The following is a 25,536-nucleotide window of genomic DNA, read 5'->3' as shown; positions in this document are numbered from 1 at the left end:
ATTTAATTCATATTTTGCCAACCGACCACAGCAAGTTTAATTTTACAATTCTGTCTCTAGCCCCCTTCCTTATTAGAGAGTGAAGTGTGAGGAAGACAAGCCTGCAACATACTATTCACACTCAAATGTAGGCCTTTTATGTATAACATTCAAATTCGGTAAAAAGCATAAGCACACAGAAGCAAGGTAACAGTGTGTAATTATATATATATATATATATATATATATATATATATATATATATATATATATATATATATATAGTATATAAGTCCCTAATGCATGTGTAGAGAAGGTAGCATTTTTAAGTATTTCTGAAATAAGACATTTTTCATTTTTTCTGCCCACAAAAGTCACTTACTGGTGCTAGGCAAATTCTAGACTGAGTTTGAAAGTCAGCATAAGTGGGTGAGAAATGCCCCTTTTCATAGGTGTAAGAGAAATGTCCTCCCTGTTGTCACTGCTAGCATGAGCAACATGTAGGCGATTTGTATCTGACAGCTTGTTCTTTTCAAGTATCATTGCAGAAAGTTTTCTTCTTCTAAAGAGAAGAGCTCTCCCCATTTCCTCCGTCATGTGTCTTAATCTGGGCAGCTGCAACCTCCACCATTTATACAGTTGTTTAGCTGCGCTGAAGATGGTGCCTCAGTGACAGCTTCATACTAAGGGGCATATTTACAAGCCATTTTGCTTTACTCATGCAAGAGCGATGCAAATTAAAAATTAGATTCATGAAGTCATGCCAGGCCATCTTGTGTGGTCCTGAGTGACTCCTTAAATCTTGAGTAATGCAATGCAGCGCAAATCGCTGCATTGTATTACTATGCGCCATGGAGCCATTTCCATGGGTGTTGCATGAGTGTTCCCACACAACATGCATTGATATTGATGTATTTCCAGATTTACCAGAAGTAGTAGAGTTGGGAATGCACCAAAAACCTACACGTTCCCATGTGAGGCGTTACAAGGAGAAATATGTTTATTTCTCCCAGTTATCTCCTCTTTCTACGTGTGCTGCATTCTGTAGTACACATAGAAAGAGGAAAAAGCCTCAGGGAATTGTTTTAGTGAAGGAAGGTGCTGCATATTAACGCAGTGCAACGCAGGCAAGGGTGCCGGCGTTGGCGCTAGGCAGCCTACGCCGGCGCTAGGCAGCCAAAAGAAGAGTGCCAGTGCAGGGGAAAAGGCAGGAATGCACCTATTGTCACGCAGTGCAGCACAGCAAGGTGACTTGCTGTGCTGCAGTGCATGACTTGGTAATAAATAGGGCCCTAATATTTTGCAGTTCATTGACAGGCTGAAGTGCATAAAAAAATATGGGAACTTTATAAAAGTGATTGTTGGGAACAACTTTCTTATGTTATAAAAGCTCAGTTCGCTAATGCAATCATAGCAGATTTCTGTTTGTGTAACTACCCACAGAACAAAATTCTGATTGGTGAACTGGTGAATAGGGACGTTTATAGTGCTCAGAAGTCCCATCCTGTGACTGAAAACACTGAGAATATGTAAGTCATAATTAAAAAATAGTATTAAAGTATAAGGTAGGCGGTTTCAAAATGTGATTTAGGCCCTACGTGATGCAAACCCAGTGCAAACTGTTGTGGTGGGATTTACTTTTCAACGCATATCCTGATTTGCTTTGGAAAGCTCCCTAAAGTAACAGGAAGTAGTGTTCGGACAAAATATTGAGTTGGAAATATTAGATGCAGAAATATCAAGAAGAAAATATTGTGACACAACAATATTGTGACGCAAAAATATAGTTGTCAAGAATATCGTTTTTTGTTTTTTTAGATTAGTAATATAGGGGTCTATTAGGATGGCGGACGGATGACCGCCGCTGGGCCGGTGGTGGCAACTGCCGGACCTGAGGCGGACATCCACCCGTGATCGCAACCCGGAAAACCGCCGGTCCCATTAGCATGGCGGTGATGACCGTGGCGGTGAGATTTTCCGCCCCCCACTTTTCCGCCGGTACCAGTCCGCATGCCTGCCTAGTGGGTGGAACTGGACCGCTACAATGGTGCCGGTGCAGGGCCAGGCTCCGCCGGCTTGATTATGATGCCGGCGGTAGCCAGCCTTTCCGTGGCGGTGCGACCGCCATGGACAGGCATGCGGAAAATTTCTCTGGGGGCCCATTGGGGTCCCCCAATATGTTGGGGGGGTGTGGGTGCACAGTGCGGTACCCATGGTACCCCCCTATATGTCCCTGTACCAGGTGGCAGGCACTGTGCAGTGCCTGCCATGCAGTGCAGTGTTATGCATGACTTGCTCCTTTTCACATCACAGCGGTGCTGCTGGCAGCAGCAACAGCCGCAATGTTAGTGACTGCGATCGTACCATCGACTGCGGAGCATGTTAATCGGACTGACAGTTATGCTACGTTCCTTGTGGGCGGTCTTTTCCTGCTACCATGGCGGTCGGGATGATCTTCCGACCGCCATCCTAACAGACCCCATAGTTTTCAAGAATATCATTGTTGTAAATATCGTTTTCAATAATATAGTTGTAAAAATATTGTTTTTTAAAATATCTTTGTTATATATATATATAATATTTTTAAATATAGATTATAAAGTTAAGTGATTTCTAATTTTTAATTTAATTATAAGAGTAATTTAAACTCTTGTAGTGGGTAGCTAGGTTTGTAGAGCTGTAAGGTAGGAAGTTATTTAAGTATAATTAAGTAATTAATAATAAATGTATTATCAATATTTAATTGATTAATAATTATCTAAATCATTTACCAAGTTATTTATCAGGTGTAGGTTGCTGGGTTTGTAGGGGGGCAGGGTGGGAAGTTAAGTAATAATTACCAATTTATGAACACTTTATTATTATACAATTGATTATTATTTTGTAATGATATTTTGTACGTTATTTGAGCAGGTTGGAGAGTTTGTAGCGATATAGGGTGGAAAGTTAATTGGTAATTAACAAAGTAATGAATATATCATTCTTAATTAACAACAAATTGATTAATGATTACATATTAATGTATTAATTAACATTCAGTTAGCAATTGACTATGGCATTAAGTGTGGGCTGCTAGGTTTTGTGGGGTATAGTGTGGTAAGTTACTTAAGTAATAAATAATGGCCAATTTATTTTTATTGATAATTGATTATTAAATAGGTTAATAATTATGCTAATTGTTAGTTTTTTTATATATATTTTTTTTGGTTAGTTAATAAAGTTTATATTAAAATCCTTATTAAATTATTAGTGTTGTGTTTCATGTATGTTATGTGTTTGAAGTGAACTACTAACCCGACTGTTGCATAGACTGGAGCGGGAATAGAACATTTTACCTCTCTTTAGCCCAATGCTTTCCCTACTGTTGCACAGACTAAAGTGGGACAAGTAAATTTTACCCCTCCTGAGTCCAACACTTTCCCTACTGTTCCACAGACTGGAATAGTGAATGTTACCTCTCTGAAGTGCAATGATTTCCCTGCTCTTGCACAGACTATATTGGGAATAGTAAATATTACTCCTTGAGAGCCCAACACTTTTTCCTCTTTTGCACAGACTGGATTGGGAATAGTAAATGTTACCCCTCTGACATCCAATGCTTTCCCTACTGTTGCACAGATGTTCATTGAAAAAATTATATAATGATTTAAAAATTAAGGGGCTCATTTATGAGCCCCTGCGTCACTTTTGCGCCACCGGTGCGTCACTTTTTGTGATGCACCAGTGGCGTAAAACATGCGCCATGATGCGCCATATTTACAAAGTGACGCATCTACCTAGATGCGTCACTTTGTAAACCCCTGCGCTACATTATACCTGCGTCAGGTATAATGTATGCAGGGTGGGCGTTCCCACGTAAGTAAGCATCGTAGAAGTGACGCAGTGAAATCTACGAGATTTCACTGCGCCACTTCTAGGGTGCAAATGCGTCAATATCTTGCGCCTGCCTCACATCAGACGTAAGACTGCCGCAGGCCCTTTCACATGGGGCTTACCCCATGTGAAAGGATACATTGCTGGAGTTGCGTCACTTTTGTGACACACTCCAGCAATGCGTCACTTTTGCGCCTACAGATACGTCAGAAATACTGACGTATCTGTGACTCCTTGCGACATGATGCGTCATACTGTAAATATGATGCATCATTGGAGTCGCAGGGAGGGCGCAGTGAAAAGTGACGCATCACTGTTTTCACGCAGTGATGCGTCACTTTTCATAAATGAGGCCCTAAATATTTAAATAACAAAAAATAATAAAGAAAACGACATCATTTCTCACCCTATTCCCCTACAAACTGAACATGTTGCTAAATTAGCAATCACTAATTATACTATATAAAATATAAATTAAAAATCTGAAATTAAACCCACATAAATGAAAGAACAATTAATCAATTAAAACATTACATAATAACCATTTCAAGGTCCAGGTTCAAGATGGTTGTCATTGGGTCGTTTGAGTGCATGGTCAGTCGGAGGTTGTTCTCGTGGATGATGGCGATGCCTCCTCTTGGTCAGCCGGTGCAGTCCTTCCTTGCAGGTGATTTTGTAGCCGTCAGGGATGGTGATGGTGATGTCCGGTCTGGATCAGGGGTTGATCAAGCTTTCCGTGAAGAAGGTGATGTCGGGAGAGGCGACGTGGAGGAGGTCCCAGATTTCTGTGGCGTATTTGTGGAGGGATCGCACATTGAAGAGGATGCAGGTGAGTCGGTCGAGTGTGCTGTTGGTCGGTTGGGCGACAAGAGGATCTGGCATACTGGCATGGGTGAGTGTGTGGCTGCAGTTCTGGCAGTAGAAGGGTCCTTGTGTCTTCTTCAGTTATGCGAGGTGGCAGGAAGTATGGCGTCCTGAGTTGTAGGCGAGGAGGGTGCTGGCGTCATAGCGGTGGAAGGTCCGAAAACCAGGATACCAGGCGCTGTGGATGGTCCACGCACGAACCTGTTTTTGGCACTCCAGCAGCTGCCATTCAGTTGTGCTGAGGGGCTAAACAGCTGGGTGGCAGGAAATGTGGGAGCGGGAAGGGTCACTGGAGAGGGCTAGCCATGGGGATTCCGGCAACAGGGACGAGGTTGAAAAACAAACAGAAGAAAAAGGTAAAAAAGGCAGAAGCTGAATACAGGCTCTAAGGCAGAAATCAGAAAAGAGAGGCAGAGGGACAGCCCAGCAGCAGAGCAGTGATGCTCTACCACTAGACCACCAGATATGAGGCACAGGCAGGGGCCTGCGGGTGGACGTGGGCCTCGACCAAGGGTCAGCAGCAGCAACAGGGGCAGCAGCAGCTACCAGGCGAAGCTTCGCTGTGAATGGAGCAAGTCCTCTAGAAAGTCTGCGTTTGCTACTTCCACTCCAATCTAAGTAACAGTAGGGAAAGTTTTGGATTTCAGAGGGGTTCAAATGGCCATTTCTACTCTAGTCTAAACAACAGTAGGGAAGGTGTTGAACCTCTGAGGGGGTCAAATTTACTAATCCCATTCCACCCTAAGCAAAAGTAGGGAAAGTGCTGAATTTCAGAGAGGTTAGATTTACTACTCCCATTGCAATGTAAGCAACAGCTGGGAAAGTGTTGGACTTCAGAGGGATTAGATTTGCTATTCCCACCCCAATATATACAAAACAGAAGGAAAAGTATTGGACTTAAAAGGGGTTATATTTACTATTCTCACTCCATCCTAGCAACAGTAGGGAAAGTTTTGGATTTGTTTGTAAGGGTTATATTAACTATCCCCGCCCCAATTAAGCAATAATAAGGAAAGCATAGGAATTGGGTGGACTAGATTTACTGTTCCCACTCCAATTTAAGCAGCAGTAGAGAAAGTGCTGTACTTCAGAAAGGTTACATATACCATTACAATACAGTCATTAAAAAAAATATTTAAATACCGAAAACATAAAATGATTAACCATAGTTAAACTAGAAAATACATATTGTATAAATGTAAATAAAATGCACAATTTATTATAAATATACTAAATAAACGAATCATTAAAGAAATATTTAACTAAACATACGTTAAACTCACTTCTATCGCTATTTCTGAAAAAAACGCAAACACCAAGAAGATAAATTAAAATATAAATAAAATGATAAAATTTAAATAAATGAAACATATGAAAATAATGAATATAATATACACTTGCTGATATATAATACAAATTATTTCTTGCATATTCCAAATAAAACAATTTTTTCATTTTAAATATTCAATGAAAAAAAGATGATTTATAAATTAAGTATTTAAATAACAAAAAATTAATAAAGAAAACTATTTTCATTTAATTTCTCACCCTATTCCCCTACAAACTGAACATGCTGCTAAATTAGGTATAACTAATTATACAATACAAAATAAATAAATTAAAAATCTGAAATTAAACCCAAATAAATGAAAGAAGAATTAAACAATTAAAACATTACATACTGATCATTTATACATTGATTTTACCTTACATTACTTAACATTAAAAAACAATTAGTTAAAATGGTTTTAACCTCCCACCATATTCCCCCAAAAACCCAATATCCCACTACTAAATTATAATCTCCTTAAAATAGGTAGTTGTATATCACACATATACTCTTAGGCACCTTAGCACTAACAGATGTTTATTGTTACCCAACGGTACTCATTATATCGACCTCAGATGGTTGAAAGGCTGAGTGGACCCGCCGGGATTTGAACCTATGATCATGAGATCATGAGATTGAACACAGGGCCCTGAACTGGACACATTAGTCCACTGAGCCACCTGATCCATCTAATTATCTTTTAAAAATTCAATTACACATTTCAAAATGCAAACTATATTTAAAAAAAGAAAATGTTACTAATATTTTAAGTATATACATAAATTTAATAAAAAACAATGTTTATTACAAGTATACTAAAGTACACAATATTAATTACAATTTTCTTCATTATCAAATTGTATACAATAAAACTTGCATTCCTAATTTTGATATTCTGTTACACTATATTTTTGAAGTGGTGATATTTTTGACAACATATTTTGGAATCCATATTTGTTTCATTCACCATATTTAACATGTGCCCATTTTGAAAATGTCCCTTTTCTCATGTAAAGTGTAGTTACAGAACTATTAGTCATTTTCTCCACTCCGGCATAAAGGGACTACAAACCTAATTGCAAAATGAGTAGCTTATTTATGAGCCCCTTGTTACACTTTTGCCCCGTTGTTGCGTCACTATTTGTGAGGGTGCAGCAGCATAAAATATGTGCCATGTTGCACCATATTTACAAAGTGACGCATCTAAGCAGATGCGTCCCTTTATAAAGCCCTGCGCCACATTATACCTGTGTCGGGTATAATGTATGTAGGGTGGGTGTTCCCCCGCAAAATGCCTAGTTGAAATGGCACAGTGACATCTATCAGATTTCACTGTGTCACTTCTAGGACGCTACTGTGTCACAACCTTACGTCTGCCTCACAGCAGGCATAAGGGTGACACGGTGCAATGGGAATAGGCTTCCCACATTCATTGCTGAAGTTGCATCATGCTTACTGTGAGAAGTTGGCCTGATGTATGATGTCACTAGTTATAGTGTACACCTTATATCAGTCCAAATACCCTTATGGTGATTGGTTGTAAAGTCAACCTTATAGACCAGCTATCCTAGTGGTAGCATGGACAAGAGCAGTCTTAGGCTAAACTCTGAATGGCATGTGAAGCCAGCTGTGATACCATATATAATCCCTTGAATACCAAATGAAAGGACACCACAACAGATATATATATAAAATAAAGTGTATTTATTCTAAGCAAACCCTCAGCACTCTTTATGAGTTTAGAGGTAAGTACAACACAGTCTTATTAATGCATACAGTAAGTCACACAGGTAAGTAATACAGTTAGGCCCTAGGGGCCACGCAAACCATATACTAAGTAAGTGGTATGAGAACCACTGTCACGGAAATAGAATAGGCCTAGGCCTAGGGAATCGCTGGGGCTACACTACACTAGCGTTAGTTAGGAAGTGGGAGGCCCACGGGATTCGTGTGCAGAGTGGAAACACTCACGCGTAATGCGTAAAAGTCAATAGCAATGTTACAGTTTAGAAATAGATAGATTTAGGACACTTCCGGAGTAGCTAGGAAGTTGAGACTTGAAAACTAGACACTAGGATAGTCACTATCCTGATGAGCACCGGAGTACCCAAGTTACCTAGCCCACAGGCTGCGGGTGCATAGGGGTGAAGATGCGTCGTTTTCGTCGTCGACTCCTATGGATGCCTGAAGAAAGATGCTGACAGGCAGTCAGGGGAGAGTGTCCGGTGGATCCCAAGGCTGGGATCAAGAAGAGAAGAAACCTGCAAGCAGAAGGGACAGAGTCAAGGTCACTAGCCAGTGACCACGTGGAACCAGGAAGGAACCAGGCGATGTCGTGAAGAGTTGCAGGTGAAGGTGAAGCTTGTCGCTGCAGCCAGGAGGACCAGGAAGCGTCGAGGACGACCAGGAGGCGAGCTGTCCCACGAAGGCTCTTGCTGTCGGCGGCGTCGAAGTTGGACTAGGACTCACCAAGCCTTGGCAAGCGGAACCCACGAAGAACAAAGGACTTGCTTCTGGTGCAGACCAGGAAGGTCTGGGGTGCTTCTTCTTTGCAGAGAAGCGGGAGCCAGTCTGGAGGAGCCAAACCAGCGCAGAAGATTTCAGGGAGCGTCGTCACAAAGGCCACTAGCCAGCGGGCAAGCAACCGGACAGACGCGGCAAGCAGGAAAATGCTGAAGGGCCCCACGCAGGACTCGTGGAGTGTGGGGGGCTGATCTTCGGTGCAGATGGTGCTTGGGGTTGGGGCTTCTCAATCCCCGGTGCACAACTTCGAGGGTACCTCAGAAGCTGCGCTGTAAGTTACTAGCCACTTTTCCCAGGTAGCCGGTCCCACGTCGCTCGTCGCCTCCACGGATCTCAGCTCTGCTGCAGATGTGGATGAGGGTCGGAGAAGTCTGGAAGTCAAGGCTCTGGTCGGGCTCTGCAGTCGGTTCCTCGTAGAACGGTCGCAAAGCAAAGGGTAGTCTCTTGATGGTGCCTGTTTGCACAGGGTAGCCACTCCTTGGCTACAAGGGAGATTCTTCAGTCTTCTTCTTTCGTCGAATGTCGAAGGTCCAGAGTTTCTGTTCAAGTTTGCAGGTTCAGGATAATCTAAAGTCTTGAGGCCCAACTCCCACTCTTATACTAATCTGGGGGGCTGGGATACCTGCTAGGTCACGCCTTATGGGTGGGACCTGGGAGGGGGTGGTTACACCCACTTCCCTTTGTCCAGTTTCGCGCCAGAGCTGGGGCTGGAGTGCCCCAGCGCCGGTTTGAACTGGACTATGCAAGGAACACCTTGTGTGCCCCAGGCATGTCTCATTCCTTTCAGCCCACCCTGCCCCAATACACTAAAGGCTGTCTGGGGAGGTGCTAGCACCTCCCCAAGCAGGAAACCTATTGTCCAGGCCTCCCTGGCTGGGATCACTCCCAGCTGCAGGAGGTCAGACTTGTGTCGTGGCAGCAGCATCCATTTTGTGATGCTGAGGCTTTGGTCAGAGGCTAACAGTTGAAGTATGATTTTAACATGTCTTTCCCTCTAGAAGGGGGGAATAATATTCTCATGTCCAGAAATGGCATGGGGGTATTATTCCCGAGTGTTAGACACCTTACACGACATGTTTTGATAAAGCCAAACCATAGTTACCATAACCGTCTAAGATTATAAGGCACTTTAAGAGTATATGGTAGGCTATATCATAGAACAGCTATAAGGACAAGGTTCCGAAAGCTGCAGACAGGCTCAGCTCATGCTAGAGCCCCATCTCACATGTTACCAAGCACTCTGCCTCCAGGATTGTCAAGGCCTGCCATAGGAGTGACTGATAGGTACACATGTGTCTATATGTAAGTTAGGTATAGGAATACTACACCTAAGCAAGGGGTGATTACACGACCTTGCCCCAGCTGAGTGATCAGCCAGTTGTGTCAAAATGGAAGGCCAGGCCAGGGGTGGCACAATACATGCTGCAGCCCCTGGTAGGCCTAGGGTACACCTATGCCCTGGGTACCTAGGGTACACTGTACAGGGGCCAATAAGGTGATCCTATCCAAATGGGTTATGCACCTAAAGTACATAGTATTAATTTAGAGAGAGAACAGCAGGGCTGTGGGTCTGATTAGCAGGCCCACAGCCACATCTAAGTCGAAAACCAGTAAAGCAAAAGCAAAAAGTGGGGGTGAACATAGAAAGCAGACCCTACTCTCCTACACTTACGATACAACTCCAGCAATGCGTGGGTTTCACACCGACAGATATGTCAGGATTCCTGACGTATCTGTCATTCCATGCGACATGGTACACCGTACAATAAATGCGGCACATCCATCATGTCACAAGGAGGGCAAACTGAAAAGTGTTGCATCGTTGCTTTCACGCAGCGATGCAGCACTTTTCATAAATTAGGTCCTAGTGTTTAAGACTGTATATATAAAATTCCCACTACCAAAAACAAGTTTTTCAACTTTGTGGAGGACTCCTATCTTTAACATTGGCACATTTTAAGGTTTCTTTTCTCACAAAAACAGCTAGTGCATGACTATCAACTAGTTCTCTATTCCTGAATAAAGGATTCACCGGCTCCTTTTAGGAAGCCTAGTTTTATACCCCAGACACACCGAAGTACAACATTTAGGCTCACTACTCCAAAAGATTTTTGTTAACAGTGTGAAAGATTCCTGTAATTAAAGTAGGCACATTCTGAGGTTTTTATTTCCATGAAAAAGACAGCTGTATGTCAGCCAAAGTGACTTTCTCTATACCAGCTCAGTTCAGGAATACAATTTGTAAGACTCTTGTATATGCTTTGCCTTTCAAATAACACAACCATCAAAGATGAAAAAGTCTCTTGTAGCTGACATGGGCACTTTTGAGAATGTTTAAGCCTTGTTTAAGAATTTCTATTTTACACTCCAAATATAAAAGGCTGAACAAATAGATATTTCAAAGTTGTGAAAGTTTCCCATGTTTCACCTGGGCACATTTTGAGAATGTGTCTTCCCATAAAAAGGCGGATGTATCACTGCCAACTTGATTTTTTTCTACTCTTGCACAAAGGACTGCTAGAACCATTCTGGAAATTCACTTACAGAATGTGTGTTCCTAAACACAGTAAATGTTTGAAGTTTGTTAAACAAGGTATGTGTGCACATATACCTTGTATATGTGTGTTTCGGCTTTCAGGAATCCTTTTTCAATCATATATATATATATATATTGCAACCTTGGTTTTGTGGATACCGGAGTGCTTCCCAATCGCCAGTGGTGCTGGTTTGAGGCGATGCCACCTCACCCCTCTAACAATCGAAAAATCCCACTTCTCACTTGAAGAATATGCTTTGTGAGGAGAGGATCATTTCATTCTTGAATTATAGAGACAAAAAATATAAAGATGTGCCAGTTCTATAAATGTATTTCTCTATTGTAATAATCCTAAAGTGTCAGAACAAATGGGGAGTTTATGGCAATCAGAAATACAGTTTTATCTTCTTAATGGAGACTAGAGTTGATAAGATGGGGGCTAGAAAACAAAATGAGAACTCAGATACTTGGATTTTTAAGGAAGTGTGAACCTTCCAGGATGAACACAGGTTAAATCAGTTAATGCTGCATTTGTAGTGAGATTTGTAGATATGGGATAATTCCAGTCTATCATAGTGGTGGTTTGAGTACCACTATTATCACATATCATCTCATGTGCATATATAAAGTGCACATTCACACCTGAGCGTATCTTGTTGCTGAATACCATATGTTTTTTGTTATCCAAGTAAATAGTACTTACTCTATAGACCTTCGAAGGAACAAAGGCTGAGTGGTAGCACCAGGATTCAAACATGCGAGAGAGTGGTCAACACATATCCCTCAAGTGGATTCCTTAAATTAATAGGCCACCAGACCAATATGATCTGTAGGGGTTCTTCAACATACCTATCATTACACATGTCACTGTGGAGACTTGAATATGACTGCAATCACACATTATCATTGTGGGGACTTAAACATCAATGCAATCGCACAATATCTCCGTGAGGACTTGTACATGACAAATATCATGCACTATCTCTGTGTGCTATCCCTGTGCATCCTATTAATCACAGACTATCTCTGTGGGGACCTGGGCATGTCTCTAATCAAGCTTCATCTCTGTGGGACCTGGGCATGTCTGTAATCACACACATTCTCTTTGGCAACCATGGTAATACTATAGTGCCACACCATCTCTGTGGGGACCTCAACATCTCTATAGTCACACACTAACTCTATGGGGACCTGGGCATGTCTATAATCACACACTATCTCTGTGGGGCCCTGGGCATGTCTATAATCACACACTATCTCTGTGGGGACCTGGACATCTCTATAATCACACACTATCTCTGTGGGGACCTGGGCATGTTTATAATCACACACTATCTCTGTGAGGACTTCCACATCTCTATAATCACACACTATCTCTGTGGGGACCTCAGCATCTCTATAATCACACACTATCTCTGTGGGGACCTGGGCAAGTCTATAATCACACACTATCTCTGTGGGGACCTGGGCATGTCTATAATCACACACATTCTCTTTGGCGACTGTGGTAATACTATAGTCACACACCATCTCTGTGGGGACATGAGCATTCCTGTAATTACACGCAAGCTCTCTTTTGGCTTGCACATTATCAGCTTCGCATTCTCTGTAAGGGGCTTTGTGAATATTAAAAAGTAGTAAAGTTAAACTTTTGGTTTAAGTTTACATTTTTAAAACTGGAAAGTAGAACAGTTAGATTTTTTTGTCTAAGTTTACCATTGTGAATCCGACCCTATTTTAATGAGGACTTAAACACAATCATCTTCATGCACTATCTCTGTGGGGACTTAAACATGACTATAATAACACACTATCTTTGTGGGGGCTTGAAAAAATCTATAATAAAACACTATATTTGTGGGGACTTGAACATCACTATAAAAACATACCATCTCTGTTGGGACTTGAGCATTCCTGTAACTAAACGCAAGCTCTGTTTCCACTTTAAGCACCAGGGGTGCCATGAGGCACAGGGTCAAGACTTATTTGCATATAGCTGGGTCTGAACTGGGGTGGCGAAGTGAGCTAAAGAACAATGATGGATTCAATCCAGATCTGTGACGGGGGTGAGTGACTGAAAAGTTTCATCCCTCCGTCCATCATCTCCTTGCAAACGCTTTGTTTGCTTTAAGTTGGCAGGGTATGCCCAGATGGTGGTCGCTTGCTCACTTTGCCACTGGATTCAATCTAGCCTGGCTGATTAGGGGGTTTTACCCCAAAACCAGTCCCAGGATGCTTGTTTCCGGTCCAGGGAAGACCTTGTTTGGCAGTTCGGGCTGGACTGTTCCCATGAGGCACAGAGTCAAGACTGATTTGAATATAGCTGGGTCTGAACCGGGGTGGCGAATTGTGCTAAAGAACGATAGTGGATTCTACCCAGATCTGCGACTGGAGGTGAGTGACTGGAAGGTTTCAGCACTCCATCCATCATCTCCCTGTGCTTGCTTTGACTTGAACATCATCAGCTTCACATTCTCTGATGAGGCTTTGTGAATATTGAAAAGTAGTAAAGTTTGACTTTTGGTCTAAATTTACCTTTGTGAACACTAAAAAGTAGTAAAGTTAGACTTTGTCTAAGTTTACCTTTGTGAATCGGGCCCGTTTTTAATGAGGACTTAAACACAATCACCTTCATGCACTATCTCTGTGGGGACTTAAACATCGCTATAAAAACACACTCTCTTTGTGGGGACTTGTACAACACTGTAATAACGCACTATCTTTGTGGGGACTTAAACATCTCTATGATAACACACTATCTCTGTGGGGACTTAAACATCTCTATGATAACACACTATCTCTGTGGGGACTTCAACATTGCTATAATAACATGCCATATTTGTGGGGATCATTCCTATAATTACACACAGCCTTTGTGTGGACTTGAACATTATTAGCTTCACACTCTTTATAATGGGATTTAAGCTTTGAATGTACACACTATTTCTATGGAGACTTAAACACAATGATCTTCATCCAATATCTATGTGGGGACTTGAACATCTATTTTGGCAAAAATGTAAGCAGCTAATGAAGCTCCGCGTTCCACTTGACCATATTCCTTGGTTCCATATGTTAATTTCTTTATGTTTTAGTTCCCTTATCTCCTAAGATGATTTTAAGCACTAATAAATAGGTTGAATACAGCTTTAAGTGTCTTTCTTTAAGCATGGTATGATATTTTCTGGCACATTAACATAATCTGTCTGTAATGTACTCACCTAGTATATATGCAGAAATTCATATATGAATAGATTATAATGCTCTTTGTGTATATTGTTGATAAAATAAACATTTAGCTATGTGCCTTTGACTGTATTCAATCACAAATAGTGTTACCGACTAGGTCCCCACAAGGATGGTAGCACATGTTCAAGTCCCCACAAGGATGGTGCAGTGCGCATGATTAAATAATAATATATTTGCAAATTTGAAGCAGGATCCTGTATCATGAATTTTTTCTTAACATTCTTCTGTTATTAGTGTGTTTTAAAAACATTGGGAAAGGTTAGTCCCCACAAGGCAGGTATTCACACATAGTCCCCACAAGGATGGTAACACGTGTGTGTGTGTGTGTGTGTGTGTGTGTGTGTGTGTGTGCGTGTGTGTGTATGTGTGTGCATGTGTGTGTGTATGTGTGTATGTTGCCAAGGCGAATCTTTCACATGTAGGCATTATTCTCGGAATTATTTCCCAGAACTTGCTGATGGCTGACAGCAGGACTGAGGGTGAAGAAAGAGGGTGGACTCAGAAGACACCCTGTATACAGAAGAAGGAAGCAGCATATAAGTCAAAGAATGCCGCATGTTAGAAATGGGAGTCTCTAGTTGGTAATGGTTTGCACCTTTGTCCAAGCAGGGACCCTTGCTTCTGTTCAGGGTGAGGGAGTTATGCCCTTATACATCCCCTCCTCACCCCCTTGGTAGCTTGGCACGAGCAGACAGGCTTATCTCAGAGGCATTTGTGCATACATACAGTAATGCAGTGAAAACACTACAAATGGACACCACACATGTTTAGAAAAATAGGAAATCTTTATCTAAACAAAACAAGAACAAATCGACAAAAATCCACCATGCACATATCAAGATATCACCAAAAATAGGTTATTCCCAAAAATAAAGCTTGCAGCAACAAATATCTCCCGTTGGGGTTATTACGACGTAGTCACAGCTAAAAATCCCAAAGTATGGCGCTGACCGCAAGGTGCGCGGCATCGGGCCTGGAGTCACACAGACCCAAACGAACAGTGCCTTGGCAAATGATGAAAACAAAACAGTGCACGGCATCGGGGAGGTGATGCTTCGTTGTCGCTGGGTGGCATCAGTTCTTTACAACCACAGGTGTCGGTTCCTTACTGTTGCCAGGGAGGTGACGTCGCAGTGGCATTGAGGCATTGGTTCCTTACGATGATGCGGAGTTGATGGATTCGGAAGGTCACTTTACGTCAGGTATCGTCTCTGTGATAATGAAGCACTGGAGTCGGTGAGGTTGGGGCGTAGGTGTGAGTCCGTGTGGTGCGTCGTGAGCGTCATGAGCGGTGCCCTCGGCTCTGGTGCAGACAGCGGCTTCTGTGATGGTGTCAGAGTCAGTACGGTGCAGCGTCGTCAGGCGGCAGGGCTGAGGTAACAGTCAGGGCGGTGCATCGTGCACTTCACGAGCGGTTCCCACGGCTCTGTTACAGGTCGCTGCGTTGCTTGCTGGTGTCTCTGTTGCTATTTTCCTCTGTGGCAGCTGAAACAGCAGATCCAGTTGCAGGAAGACAGAGGAATTGAAGTCTTTGTGTCCCTGAGACTTCAGAACAGGAGGCACGCTTCATACCAAGCCCTTGGAGATCTTCTTCAAGCAGGATACACAGCACACAGCAAAGTCTTGGTCAGTTGAGTAGAGCTGGGTCTGGGTCGCTACACACTGATGGGCCTGATTGTGGAGAGCTTGGGGTTGTGAATGGGCAGAGGAGGGTCCGATCATGTACTGGGTTATTTATCTGTTAATGCCGGCAGAGGGCTCATGCACAGAGTCATTGGACTGGCCTCCTTATGCTCATGTTGTAATGTGAACACCTATAACTTGTGTTTTTTAATGCTTCCTTCTCCTGCCAGGACTGCACAAATTATTCCTATGTTGTATTATTGTGATAACTTGTTTGAAAATCAATAAAATATTTCAAAAAAACAAAAAAGTAATATATGTTGCCTACCACTTCCTTCAGTGATTCAAAGTCTCTCTCCAAGCAGCGCTCACACTCCATACACACCATACTGAAGATGTGCATCACCGGACAGTTTGGAGTATTGCGCCTTTGCACAAGCCCAGTGGGTGGAGACACATGCGGGACACAGCTCATAACAAATCCATCTGCCACAGGACTGCTAGATCACAGGTTGCCTTCTGCTGCTACTCAATCAAACAAAAGAGAAACCATCAGATGGGGAATCCTGCAGCCTGTGCAGGATATCCCTAGTTGACTGCAGAACCACAACAGACAACCCTCCTACTCAATGAACACAGTAAAAAGATTAGGACTCATTTTAGATGTTGAGCAATAATTGGAACTATGAATGAAGAACATAGTAAAAATCTTATATCAATATGTTTAGAATCCTGAAACAGACTTTCTTCTGCCTAGGCTTTCACAAAAGAGTGCCAACGTCAGCTGTCCTTGCATTCTCTTCTCAAGACTTTGTGAACAATGTTAATCTAGGATCGCCAGAATTCCTCATAAACTAATAGCAACTAATGCAATGAATCAATCAAATAATCTTCATTCGGTCAAAAAGACCATACAAGCACAGAATGAAAACAAGTTATAAACAAATCACACACGATAGAATCACAAAGAAAAAATTACTGGGTTGCACATCATCGGTTATCATTCGTAACTAGGTCACACTGCATACTTAGGGGCATATTATCAAGACATGGTGTTAAAATGATCGCCGCTTTAGTGGCAGAAAACTGCCGCTAAAGCGGTGATAATGGGCTTGATAATATGCCCTTGAGAATTCCCATAGAAGCCCATGTTCTGGTGTCAACATGGGCTTCTATTGGAATTCTCTGCGGAAAATTATCAAGTCCATTATCTCCGCTAAAGCGGCGATAATTTTAACGCCGTGCTTGATAATATGCCCCTTATTCCTTAAACCCCTCACCTGTCTAATGAAATTCAACTCTGCAAAACAGATTGTAGGAGACTCACAGCATTTCAAAAACAGTAAACCTTCTTGATGAGTAAGGGATACAAAATCAGTGTGTACCTCTCTCCTACACTCTGAACCCTTTGATCACATTACTTTAGTGTTCTTGACATTGTACTGGCTTCCAGTTTCTTTCTGTCTGTAATGCATCATGTATAACACATCATGCATTCCAAGGCATAGGACCATGGCTCCTCTATCAACACTACTCAGGTACAAAATAAAGTGCCAGGATTGAACACAACACAACCGGAGGCTGATCCCTTTCAGTCCAAGCAGCAGGACCTAAACCTCCTCCCAGAGTTGTTGAATTGCATCTAGGTAGAAACTTACACCCAGGTGTAGGCGGAAATATATGTGCTCAGACATCCCCTCCATGCAGATTTCCCTTTGTGAATTGGCCCCATAATGTTTATGTATTGTGCATGGAAAATCATATGTGCGAGGGAATAAAGGGTCTAGAACAATAGACATGTATGTGGGTGCCTAATCACAGCCATATGAATGCGCAGGCTTAACTGCATCTGATACTTGCAACAGCTTCGAACTTGAAATCCTAAGATTACACACAGGTTTAGTCATTGGAAAACAGAGAGGGAGAAAGCTGTGCTGAATTAATTTAAATGAATACAAAAATGTTGACAATGAAAGCCATCCTCAGAAATAATATGCTAATTGGCATGTAGCTTCCCGCTAATTCTTGGAATAGTTAAGGAAGGCGGGAGACAGCCCCCCAGTGATTAAACATCTTCATTAACTTTCAGAAAACAGTGCTTAGAAAAAAGTGGTGTTTTGTACTATACTGAGCTATAACAACAGGATTTTTGACTGTAAGAATCAAAGTTATGTCATGCCACAAACCATTCATTATTTGCAATACTTCCTAGGTTGCTGCTTGAACACGCCAGGGATGGAAAAATTAAACAAAATAAATATAAGAAGAAAACTATAACAGAACAAACCCTTTGCCACCCATAGCCCTGAACCTATTGTGCAAGCTTTACAGAGGATGCAGAAGATTAGTGCTACCATATATGTATAATTTATATATTTATTGGTTTATTTCTTATTAGTTGTTATTTGCTTTTATAAGACAACTTAAAGCACCAAGGGGCAGATTTATGTTCCCTGGCGCATCCCTGCAAATCAGCATGGATGCGCCAGGGAAGATGCGTCCTGCAAGTTTGCCCTTGCGCCACCGCAGATGCGCCACATTTACAATGCGGTGCATCGTGGCGCAAGGACAAGCAGATACGTGATGCATCTGCCGGCGTAAGGTTGGCGCAGTGCTGAAGTTGCGTTGCAAGCGCGGCGCAACTCCAGCACTGTTCCAACCTACCCTATCCCTAACATGGTGCGTCAAGCCTTACGCCTGCTTCAAGCAGGCGCAGGGTTTTGACGCATCAGCGTTGGGAAAGTGACTCAGTGGAATCTTATAGATTTCACGGAGTCACTTTTCAAGGGTGTTCCTGCGACGGAACGCCCCCCCCCCTGTGTCGAAACGCCCACGTGAAACCTGACGCAGGTTTCACGTGGCGCAGGGCTTTACACCATGATGCATCTCCATAGATGCGTCACGATGTAAATGGGGCGCAACGTGGCGCAGGGTTTACGCCGCCGCTGAGTCACAAAAGTGACGCAACGGCGGCGTAAAAGGGGCGCAAGTTCCACATAAATCTGCCCCTTTGTCTTTATTCTCTTCTTCCCTACTCCTCAGCCAGGATGAGTGTTGGAACGTGTGGTGATGTCACGGAATGCTTGGGTGCCTGCTGATGCGTGGAGCGTCAGTTGATGAATGCCGGCTCAGCAGCAGGCAGGCTGCTCCTGGTGGGGCTGGCTATTTACCATCGTACTTACCATCTCATCTACCTTCTACTTTACTTGGAACTGGATGAATAAACTACCTTCTTGGAACCTACTACTTGGCTACATCTGGACTTCTTTTACCTACGACAAATGTCTTTTCTGATTCTTAGCTCCTTATGTCAGCTTTTTATAAGATTATTTAAAAAGATGTTGAAAACTTTCAGAACAAACATTCACCCCTGAGTGGTAGAATGCCCGTTCACCTTTTTTTCACTCTATTAGTTATTGTTCTTTTGGAAAGACAAACAAATGATTCACACAATTATCAACCTTCTACAAACTCTGATTTCACAATAACGATTAAACATAAAATAATCAATTTCAATGAATAAATACCTCACAAATGTTTATGTAAGCTTGATGTATGCATTTGCAGGTACAGAACAATATAAAAAGATTGTGCACTTTATTTAATAATATATATTCACTTGTGATAAATTAGTTAGTACACGTCATTCACAGAAGGGTAATTCAGACCCTAAAATGGGAAAAGCATAATATTTACAACACCAGAGATTATTTCTTCCTTTCTTTCGTCTATGGTGTAGGCTACTTTTACAGCCACAGAGGGATTTTGATTTAAATAGTAGGAGATAAGCCAAGTATGTATATGCCCCCTTGCAAAACACTTCGTCAGTTTCAACCACGTGTGTACAACATTTCAATCATGGTTAAAACAAAATAAGCAAGCAATATCTGATTAGTCTGTTGGGTTACCGAAACACAGAAACTTTGGGGCATATTTACAAGCCCCTTGCGCCACTTTTGCGTCACTTTTCCCATATTAAAAGTGGCGCAAGGGGCTTGTAAATCTGCCCCTTTGGCTTTAGTAGCGTTTGAACTTTGTGCAATCGTGCGAAGCCTTTGTATACACACATTCGAAGGTAAATAACCAAATGTCTGGTGTATCAATTTTATATTAAAACAATTGTCTTTTTAAGCAGAGCAAGTGTAAGGAAGATCTGGTTAGAGACCATAACTACACCAAAGTTCAAAACGCTATTTGTTGAGGGAAACATAACGTAAAACAATTGAGGAAACAAGGCAAAAATGAGTTTCCTACATATCGAAGGATAATGTAAAAAGTGTTATACTCCTGGATCTAGCACATCCCTTCCAGGAGTGCATTGAAACACAGACTGTCAAACAAAGATGTAAGGGGCATATCAGCAAGGCGAGGCGATAGAATTATCGCCGCTTTTGCGGCCTCTTTCGGCTGAAAAGCGGCGATAATTTTATCGCCTAATTAGCAAGCTCACGCTAACCCGTGAAAACTTGCATTAGCGTAGGAATTCCTAACGCCCAGCTTTGCATCTCTAATGAGATGCAAAGTGGGCATTCCTGACCTGACATGACAGGAGAAATGTCGCTAAGCGACATTTCTCCTATCGTCAAGCCCCACGCTATGAAGCATAGCGGCAGGAAAAGTAGCGATAACCCCTGTTATCGCTTCTTTCCTTACGCCTGCTTCAGGACTGACTGAGCCATGATATCCTGTGGAAGGTGGATATCATGGCTAAGTTTGTGAGGCCCTATCAACAAGCTAACGCCACATTGCGTGAGATTATCGCTGGGTTTCCAGCAATAATCTCACGTTAGGCAGTTAGCATGAGGATTTTTATCGCTTTTGAGATAAGCGTTGCTAATAGCACGCTATCTCAGCGATAAAAATCCATGTTAGCCGGCGATAATTATCCTAGCGCTAAGTGCGCTTAGCGATAATTATTGCCGGTTGCTTCATAGCGTGCGACTTGATGATAGGAGAAATGTTGCTAAGAAATGTCGCTTAGCGACATTTCTCCTGTCATGTTAGGTCATGTTAGGTCAGGAACGCCCACTTTGCATCTCATTAGAGATGCAAAGCTGGGCATTAGGAATCCCGACGCTAAAGCAAGGTTTCACGCGTTAGCGTGGCCTTGCTAATTATCGCCGCTTTTTGTCCGAAAACGGACACAAAAGCGGCGATCATTTTTTATCGCCAGCTTGTAAATATGCCCCTTCATTTTTAGCCCCTAACACTAAAATGTTTAGCTGTTACTGTGTGGGTACTGCCTGTTGGTAGTGGCTGGTTGTGGTACTGGTCCTTTTTGGTAATATTTATCTTGCTCCACACCTGTTGGAGCTGAGGTTTTCCTTCCTCTCTGGATTTTTCCTTCATTTCTTTGCATATTGTTAGCCTTCTAGAAACCTCCTGACTGCCTCTTTAAAGTACCTTGTGTCTGTTTACTATGCTGTGTACCAGGTGTGTGATGCTTGGGTCAGCCAGGCAACTATGGTGTGGAGACCGGTTTCATGAGAAGTTTTGCTTCTTATGATCAAAACGTGTTTTTTACCTTTAGGAGATTTCTTACATCATTTTCAGGTGTCGAGGGCAGCACTGTCTTCAAAGAAGCATGATTGAAGCATTGTTATACGAATTGTCATAGGATAAACCAAACGTTAGAAACTCTGCTTATCGCTTTCATTTGGAAATATATTTTACTAACATATTTCATAGCAATAAACAGTATAAGATGAGAGGTTACTGCTTAATCATTGTGTCAACAAATACAGCTTCAGATTCTCTAATGATGAGGGTCTGGGCTCAGGCAGCTTCTCATGCATACATCTCATTCACCCATCACAAATGGGTCGATATATGTATTTTAGTGAGAATCTTCAGAGCTAACTATGGCATTCATACAACTGTACAATTCTTTCCAACACTCCAGGTCATTCCCAAGCTTGAGGTCCATTCGGAGAGCTTCTACTGGCCTCTACCCAGGGAGTTGCAATGCATTTCTTGGCAAGTTGGAGACCCAGGGGCATATTTACAATAACTGGCGCATCCCTGCATATCAGCAGGGATGCGGCAGTTATTGTGCGCCACAGCACCGCCACCATGGATGCGCCGCATTTAGAATGCGGCGCACCATGGGGAAAAAATGGCACAGATGCGTGACGCATCTGTGCCGTAAAAGTGGCGCATTGCTGGAGTTGTGTCGCAAGCGCGACGCAGCTCCAGCAATGCTCTGGGGGGCCCTATCTTGTTAATGCTGCGTCAATCCTTATGCCTGCTTCAGGCAGGCGCAGGGTTTTGACGCAGCATGGGCATAAAAGTGACTGAGTGAAATCTTGTAGATTTCACTCAGCCACTTTTAGGAGGCGTTCCTGCGCCGGAACGCCCCCCCCCCCCTGCGCAGGAACGCCTACATGTGGCGCAGGGCTTTACAACGTGACGCATCTCCCAGATGCGTCACGTTGTAAGTACCCCGCACCATGGCGCAGGATTTGCGCCGCCGCTGCGTCACAAAAGTGACGCAACAGCGGCGTAAATGAGGCGCAAGGGGCTGGTAAATCTGCCCCCCAGAGTTCACATACAATAGTACGTGTGTGGTATTTCTTTGGGCTGAAGTTAAGGACACTCTGCTTGATAACCATTTAAATCAAACGTCTGCCTTCAGATTCTGAAAATGAACACACTCTGAAAACAATTACACAACCCTACATGTTCAAATCGTATGCGCAAAGTCTGTGGACCTGATTCACAAAAGGTCTCCACACTCGGGACATCAGCCGAGGCCTCTGCAGGTAAGAGCGGTGGGGGGGGGGGAGAGGGAGGGGCGGCTGGGGGATTTCAAGCGACAACTGCAAGAGAAAATTAAATAAAGAATTAATTTTCTCTCGTGGTCCTCTCTCGAAATCCCCCTCCAGCCTGCCCCACCGCTCGTACCTGCAGTGACCGCGGCTGCGTGACAAAGGCTCCGCAGTCATGGGGGAGTCTCCGCCCTCGGGGCGGAATCTCCACCGCCCAATGAGAATTCTCATTGTGAAGATTCCGCCCAAGTGCAGAGACTCCCCCATGACTGCGGGTCTCCACCATGAGTGTGGAGGCCCGTTGTGAATCAGGACCTGTATCTTTAATTCAACATCTCAGACAGGTGCCTGGGAGAACAGGGTAGACTTTATGCAACAAAATAAGTGTGAGATAGGACCTATGGAGATATTTAAAGTGTGCAAGATCAAATAAGACATTCTCTTTACGCCTTCTTGGTATACTCTCAGCATCTTAGACCATTTAATTTCAGCAATTGTCCCCCCTCCCGGTCTCTATCTCACTTCTCGCCTTGGGCGGTATCCTCATAGTACCCGACATAGGAGACGACAAAGGATGTCTACATTAAGTTAGTGGTAAGATTTCTTGAGAGTTCCAGATAGGCCTGGGCTAAAAATCCGTTCCGCTCGCGGAAATTGCGATAATTTGACATTTTCGCGTTCCTCGGAGAGCGCGAAAATGTCAAAATTTCCGCAATCCGCATTTTACCGGAAATTTATTGCTTGCTTGAGCTGTAAAATAATACATTCTTGCGTGCGCGCGATCGCCTTACCTGAATCCCCGCGTTCGCCGACAAGTTTTCCCGATCCGGTCGCGTTCTTCACGAGATGTTGGATTGTTGGTAGCCATTTGCGCTGTCTCACGACAGTTCGTGCCCACAGTAACATCATTCGTCACGCAATCACGTCTTTCTTCTCGCGATCATGCACCGCGAGACAAGTGAAAACAAGATGGCTGCGCCCGCGAGCAACCGCATGAGTAAGTTGGCGAGCCACGACCACGCAGAACATACCGCGAACGGGCGGGAAAAAAACGTCCGCATCTTCGCGATATTTCCACTTGTTTGCAGAGATTTTTAACATTTTCGCGATAATTTGCTAAAGTGAATTTCGCAAATTCCGCCCACCCCTAGTTCCAGACGGTGGGCTTCCCCTCCCATGTATGTGTAATGCAATACACTGGACTTGCTGGCATTCAGAAATAAGTGCCCTCTATTGTCACTTATCTGTGTCCCGGATTCCTCAAAGGTGCAAAATGTTTCATTATATCGGCCATACTCACACAGCGGGTATCGATCTGTGAGTTACGCAATATAATTTAAAACTTTTTGGAGTCCAGCAGAAGGGGCCAAAGGGAGCCAATTTTCCCCTGAATGTGTGTGTGTGGGGGGAAGTGAGTGAGAGACAGTGAGTGACAGGTAGTGAATGAAAATGAATGTGATTGAGTGTCAGTGAGTATTAGTGATAGTGATAGTGACATGCAAATGCTCATGAATCAAAATATGTTAAAAATAAGGAATAATTTCAGACAATAACAGTTCATATTTAATATAATGTCAATATCAATTAACATGTGGACAAACCTATTGTTTTTTTTAAAGCTTTTTAGCAAGCACTGCCTGCAGGCCACTCTACTACATGCTCATCTTCACAAGTGAGGAGCCAGCATATTTTTTTGCAGTTCCCTAGCATCAGGGGGCCATATTTACCATTATATCGCGTAGTGCAAAACGTGTCAAAGACCTGCAAAGCAGTAAGGAACCGACGCATCACCTGCATTCATGACGCCTCACCTCCCCTGTGCCGCGCACCATCTTTGACTGTGTGACGCATCCGAGGTACTGTAACAGGGTCCGTGTGACTCCTGTAGCCGGCCCACGCTCCATCACGGTTGGACTGAACTTGTAGATTTGTCTCATTCAATCATGATCAAATAACCCCAATTGGAGCTATTGTTTTCTAAATGTTATAACTGCTATAATATAATATTGAAGGATTCATACCTAGAAGTGTGTATGTTGGATTTCTGTCATTCTGGTCTTGGTTTACTCAGATAAATATTGGTTATTTTTTTTCCTTTTTTGAGTTTTATATAGCGGGAACTAGACCCAAGACATCAGGTATCAGAGCGCTTTACATAGCACCAGTTTTGTTACATGAGGACACATTCATATTTGTTAGGCACGGGGAGATTAAGTGATTTGCCCAGAATCACAGGTTGTTGTGTCGTTGCCGAGACTCGAACCCAGTTCTCCAGCTTCACGGTCCACCGCTCTAGCCTTAAGGCTACATCCTCTCCCCTTATCTGATGTGGAGTACTTTTGTGGTGTTTTCACTGTGTTACTGTGTGAGTGTGTGCACAAATACTTAACACATTGCCTCTTTAGTTTAGCCTGGCTGCTCTGAGTTTCAATATGCTTTCCCTGAATACTGACAAGGCGAGGGAATCATATTTGTTGCAAATATCAACAGTCTCCCAGCAGGTCCAGAAACTCACAGAGGTTGCTGTATATTGTGAACGAACAGGGCCGGTTATGCCTCCTGAACAATCCTCCTTGTACAGAGAAGCAGAGGGGCGTCAAACGCTCCTGTAATGCTAACGAGAAGCCTGTTTTATGGCTGCTGAGTCCTGAGTCCCATTGAAAGGGACAGGACTGCGATCAATATCCCATCAGAGCTGCCTGCCTGGACGGTTTCCAAAGATGCTGGCAGGGCTCCAGGAATGTGGAACAATGCGCCGGTATTGACCCATGTGGATTCCTTCAGATACTGTT

Source organism: Triturus cristatus, chromosome 9 (assembly GCF_964204655.1).
Source record: "Triturus cristatus chromosome 9, aTriCri1.1, whole genome shotgun sequence".
In the NCBI taxonomy this organism is placed as follows: Eukaryota; Metazoa; Chordata; class Amphibia; order Caudata; family Salamandridae; genus Triturus; species Triturus cristatus.
The sequence above is the reverse complement of the archived record's forward strand: the minus strand, read 5'-3'. Positions refer to the sequence as shown.